Here is a 6,361-nt window from a genome sequence, read left to right as displayed (position 1 = left end):
GTAGGCTGCGCACGTCCCATAGTAAGGGTTGGTGAGTAGGCAGCGGCTAATAGTGACAAACAGTACTAGAGGGTGCTCCTCCTCGTACTGTTGTCGGTGAGCTGTCACCCTGTGATTGGTTCATGGGCTGCTCTGGTCAGATCGTCTGTTCTGCCCATACCTTAGTAGGTATAGTACAAAAGATCTTCCAGAAGCATACGGACTGGCTCATTTAGGCGGGAGTATTCCCGCCTTGCTCATTCCTTCATGTGACTACTGAAGTAGCTAGTGCCTTGTGCGTGTAGCCTTGCTGTTAGTGCGGGTAGCCTTCCCTGATGGCTTGTATCCGCAACTGCGGGAACAGGCGGGGTACTTCACCATTGGGAGGCTTTCCCTGCGGGTACAGCTGGCGTACTGCGCGTAAGGTTTTCTCTGAGCATGGTGGGTCCTGCGGGAGCAGTTGGTCGTTGCGCAGACGTCCCTGTTCAAGGTGAGTCTTGCGGGTCCAACTGGGCTCTGCTGGGACCTACCTCTTCAAGTCCCCCCAGTCTAATGTTCTTCTCATGAATTATTAATAAGTGAGGTGAACTTTTGGACTAGCAAGGGGTTTTGAAAAGGGTTTTTAGTTTTAGGTTTTCCGTGGGGATTCTTCCCGCGGTTTTCCTGATGTCACGCAGAAATTCCCGACTTTTCTGCTTGATATTTGGGTATGAAGCGGGTAGGTTTGTAACCTTCTCGCAAGTCAGGAGCGTTGAGTCCCACTTGTGTGGATTCTCGATGGGGTTTTGGTAGTTTTCAACATATTGATCAATTATGCTAAAACCACCAATTCCATCTTGGAGTTTCAAACAATATAGTTCTCGACGTTCCCGTCATGCGGGGATGTTATTCCCGTTTCCGCAAGCATGGCCCAGAAAATCCTTCTTGGTTTGATTCCCTGCAGAGTGCTAAGTATGTGAAGGTTTTACCTTGACACTGTACCCGCACTCGTCTTACGGTTACTTTACTTCCAAGGTATTCATCGCGTCAATTCCCTGCGGGTGCTAAGTATGTGAAGAAACACTAAGTGACCCGGGGCAGATTACGGATAATCTGGGGGTTAAGTAATGTTTCCCACGAGGATGAGGTCCAGCAGAGAAGGTTGTTCTTCAGGTGACCTGCAAAACAGACACCGTAAGCTCGTCACTGAGAAGGGGGGGGGGTTCCTCCTTGTGACCACCCTCCGGCGTGAGAATCAGACTAGATTGCTCTGAATATAAGTGTATATTAAGAGATTGCTAGATAAGATAACAAGATATCAGATGATGTCCTTACCATTCCAAGGTGTTGGAGTATTTATAGCCGAAGGTAGGTTTCCTAGAAGGTACAGCCGGCTGAATAGTATTCCTGTTCCACCGACAGTGGACTACGCACAGGCCATGCTGGTTGGTGGATAGACTACGGCCGACAGTAACAAGGTCGGCTGTACACTGTTCCTTTACTGCCGGCTATGCACTGTTCCACCAACTGTAGGCTGCGCACGTCCCATAGTAAGGGTTGGTGAGTAGGCAGCGGCTAATAGTGACAAACAGTACTAGAGGGTGCTCCTCCTCGTACTGTTGTCGGTGAGCTGTCACCCTGTGATTGGTTCATGGGCTGCTCTGGTCAGATCGTCTGTTCTGCCCATACCTTAGTAGGTATAGTACAAAAGATCTTCCAGAAGCATACGGACTGGCTCATTTAGGCGGGAGTATTCCCGCCTTGCTCATTCCTTCATGTGACTACTGAAGTAGCTAGTGCCTTGTGCGTGTAGCCTTGCTGTTAGTGCGGGTAGCCTTCCTGATGGCTTGTATCCGCAACTGCGGGAACAGGCGGGGTACTTCACCATTGGGAGGCTTTCCCTGCGGGTACAGCTGGCGTACTGCGCGTAAGGTTTTCTCTGAGCATGGTGGGTCCTGCGGGAGCAGTTGGTCGTTGCGCAGACGTCCCTGTTCAAGGTGAGTCTTGCGGGTCCAACTGGGCTCTGCTGGGACCTACCTCTTCAAGTCCCCCCAGTCCAATGTTCTTCTCATGAATTATTAATAAGTGAGGTGAACTTTTGGACTAGCAAGGGGTTTTGAAAAGGGTTTTTAGTTTTTAGGTTTTCCGTGGGGATTCTTCCCGCGGTTTTCCTGATGTCACGCAGAAATTCCCGACTTTTCTGCTTGATCTTTGGGTATGAAGCGGGTAGGTTTGTAACCTCCTCGCAAGTCAGGAGCGTTGAGTCCCACTTGTGTGGATTCTCCATGGGGTTTTGGTAGTTTTCAACATATTGATCAATTATGCTAAAACCACCAATTCCATCTTGGAGTTTCAAACAATATAGTTCTCGACGTTCCCGTCATGCGGGGATGTTATTCCCGTTTCCGCAAGCATGGCCCAGAAAATCCTTCTTGGTTTGAATTCCCTACAGAGTGCTAAGTATGTGAAGGGTTTTGCCTTGACACTGTACCCGCACTCGTCTTACGGTTACTTTACTTCCAATGTATTCCTGGCGTCAATTCCCTGCGGGTGCTAAGTATGTGAAGAAACACTAAGTGACCCGGGGCAGATTACGGATAATCTGGGGGTTAAGTAATGTTTCCCACGAGGATGAGGTCCAGCAGAGAAGGTTGTTCTTCAGGTGACCTGCAAAACAGACACCGTAAGCTCGTCACTGAGAAGGGGGGGGGGGTTCCTCCTTGTGACCACCCTCCGGCTTGAGAATTAAACTAGATTGCTCTGAATATAAGTGTATATTAAGAGATTGCTAGATAAGATAACAAGATATCAGATGATGTCCTTACCATTCCAAGGTGTTGGAGTATTTATAGCCGAAGGTAGGTTTCCTAGAAGGTACAGCCGGCTGAATAGTATTCCTGTTCCACCGACAGTGGACTACGCACAGGCCATGCTGGTTGGTGGATAGACTACGGCCGACAGTAACAAGGTCAGCTGTACACTGTTCCTTTACTGCCGGCTATGCACTGTTCCACCAACTGTAGGCTGCGCACGTCCCATAGTAAGGGTTGGTGAGTAGGCAGCGGCTAATAGTGACAAACAGTACTAGAGGGTGCTCCTCCTCGTACTATTGTCGGTGAGCTGTCACCTTGTGATTGGTTCATGGGCTGCTCTGGTCAGATCGTCTGTTCTGCCCATACCTTAGTAGATATAGTACACAAGATCTTCCAGAAGCATACGGACTGGCTCATTTAGGCGGGAGTATTCCCGCCTTGCTCATTCCTTCATGTGACTACTGAAGTAGCTAGTGCCTTGTGCGTGTAGCCTTGCTGTTAGTGCGGGTAGCCTTCCCTGATGGCTTGTATCCGCAACTGCGGGAACAGGCGGGGTACTTCACCATTGGGAGGCTTTCCCTGCGGGTACAGCTGGCGTACTGCGCGTAAGGTTTTCTCTGAGCATGGTGGGTCCTGCGGGAGCAGTTGGTCGTTGCGCAGACGTCCCTGTTCAAGGTGAGTCTTGCGGGTCCAACTGGGCTCTGCTGGGACCTACCTCTTCAAGTCCCCCCAGTCCAATGTTCTTCTCATGAATTATTAATAAGTGAGGTGAACTTTTGGACTAGCAAGGGGTTTTGAAAAGGGTTTTTAGTTTTTAGGTTTTCTGTGGGGATTCTTCCCGCGGTTTTCCTGATGTCACGCAGAAATTCCCGACTTTTCTGCTTGATCTTTGGGTATGAAGCGGGTAGGTTTGTAACCTCCTCGCAAGTCAGGAGCTTTGAGTCCCACTTGTGTGGATTCTCCATGGGGTTTTGGTAGTTTTCAACATATTTATCAATTATGCTAAAACCACCAATTCCATCTTGGAGTTTCAAACAATATAGTTCTCGACGTTCCCGTCATGCGGGGATGTTATTCCCGTTTCCGCAAGCATGGCCCAGAAAATCCTTCTTGGTTTGAATTCTCTGCAGAGTGCTAAGTATGTGAAGGGTTTTGCCTTGACACTGTACCCGCACTCGTCTTACGGTTACTTTACTTCCAAGGTATTCCTGGCGTCAATTCCCTGCTGGTGCTAAGTATGTTAAGGGTTTTGCCTTGACACTGTACCCGCACCCGTCTTATGGTTACTTGGTTGCCAAGGTAAGGGGTATTTTCCCGCTTACTTTTGAATCTTTTTGAATTTTTTTGAAATTCGAAGAGTTGGTGAAAGGATAAGAACAGTCCAAATCTCTGAAACGTCGTGCGACGGTTTCTTCTGACTGTGTCAGGACGTGCAGGAAGTTATGGTGACGTGACAGTACCTGGTCATTCCAGACGCTTTTTCAGGCGCGTGGGCGCGATTTTTCGGGCGCGTGGCCGCGAAATTAATGGTACACGTCCTTTCAACAGCTGTTGCCAGCTTGCTTTTTGCCACGTGTCATAGTTTCATTGCACCTTCGATTTCTCTCTCTTCCGCATTAAATTCATCGCATTAATTGCGATTAGTATATAAAGGGGGAGAGGGTTCTTTGTAATCCACACTTTCACTTTTCTCTTCATCTTCAAAACGATTTCCGGCTAATACTCAACTTTTCAGTCGAGCATTCTCTCGAAATCGTTTTCTTCTTTCATATATGCAAGATGTCGTCTCACGATCTTGAGGCTACAGCCCAGGAGGCTGGGGTGTACGTCGATGACTAGAGTACTGCTGGCGAGTGCCAGTGTGCTCTGCCTGTCGATCTATATCAGTACATCGTCAGGAAGTTCATGCTCGAGTCTCTCGAGCCTGAGTTTCCTGAACCCCATCAGACGGTGTATGATGCCCCAGAGGCAAGATCGGGGTATATGCTGCATTCTTTGTCTATGGGAATCTTAGGTTCCCATTGACAAAGTTTGTGTACCGTGTCCTAGAGAGGCACGGTGTACACCTAACCGAGGTGCACCCGATGGCGATCGCGAAGATTCGCCACTTCGAGTGGGTGTGCCGGATTCTGGGCATTGAGCCCTTCGTCGACCGCCTGATGACCTTCTACTCTTGGAGGTGCATCCAGGGGTGGTACACGCTGATAACCCGAATCAAGGGTTTGAAGATTTGCGCGACCGAGCGCAGTCTTCGTTCGTGGAAGCGGGAGTTCTTCTACCTCTCCGCTCGCGCCATCCCCCTTGCCATGAAATTTAAGAATGGGCAAGCTCTCCCAAGCCTTCACGCCTCCAACTACCAGGAGGCGGAATGGTTCTCGAAGATATCCCGAGTCCAATCTCCGGTTTACCGGTTTGCGGAATCCGGGATGGTGATGCTCGGGATGAGCCGGGTGTGGAAGGGTGCGGATGCGCGAAAGATCCCGATCGTCCTCGAATACGGTTTGAACTCTGTTCCTTACGGTATGCTCTGTTTCTTTTTGTTGATTTAGAATCTCTTCTAACTTTTTTCCTGTTTATTTCAGAGGGGAACGACTTGCAGTCGCTCCTGTATCCGCGGGAGGCTGACAGTCCCGCTCGGATGGGTACTCGTGCTCTAGATGAGAACGAGTTGCCCATCCTAGAACAAACGGCGGATCGGTTCGTGGAGGTCTACCCGCTAGGCCACGAGATCCTGAGCGCCAGGCGGCCAGGTAAGGCGCTATTCAACCCTCGACTCCTCAATGTTGAAACCTCTGCTGGAATTCCTCTAATCTTATGTTCTGATGAGGAATCCGCAGATGGTCCTCCGTTGGTGCGGAAGAAGAAGGCTGCCGGCGGGAAGGGGAAGGAGAAGGTGGCCTCCACTGCCGATCCAGTGCCTCGGTCTGACTCCGAGGCCGAGAGCGAGGAGGTGGCGGGGAACCCCGGTGGTGATAAGACCACTGCTCCGGAGGCTACGACGATTGTCACCTCCGGAGAGCCCAGGATGACAACGGTGACCGGCGTGAAGAGGCCGGCTCCATCGGGTTCATCCCCGCCTGTCCGCACTTTTAGGCTCAAGAAAACCCGTAAGTACAAACTATATTTTTAACTGCCTAGCTTTCCATCATTAATACTTCTTTGTGCAGGCGTGGATGTTGACGCATTCCAGGGTGGAGCGGGGAGGAGTACCCCCCCCCCCCCCCGCCCGTGACGGTAGGCTTGGTCAGCCTACCTGAGGCGACGACCCAGGCGGCTGCGCCTGCTTCCGCTGGTTCAGTTGCTCATTCCATTGAGCCAACTGTTCCAGCTGTGATGACATCACCGCCGGCTGTCAGTGCCATTTTTACCGCATCTTTCACTGAGCCGGCGGTTACTTTTGCTGCGGACTCCGCAGCGGCGACCACGGCGGCCGCGGCGGCCTTCACCATGCCTCCTCCGTCATCGGCAACGACGGCCGATCCTTCAGGTATGCATGGGGCTTCTCGCCAACCTCTGCCTCCTTCCCATCTACCTGACCTTTTGGACGGATTTCCCTTAGGTTCAGGTGATGGGTTTGGCGGCTATCGGCC

This window comes from Bidens hawaiensis, unplaced genomic scaffold, assembly GCF_021521415.1.
Source record: "Bidens hawaiensis isolate Kalapana, Puna unplaced genomic scaffold, B.hawaiensis_p1.1 tig00028504_1, whole genome shotgun sequence".
Classification (NCBI taxonomy): Eukaryota; Viridiplantae; Streptophyta; class Magnoliopsida; order Asterales; family Asteraceae; genus Bidens; species Bidens hawaiensis.
Note: the sequence above shows the minus strand (reverse complement) of the source record.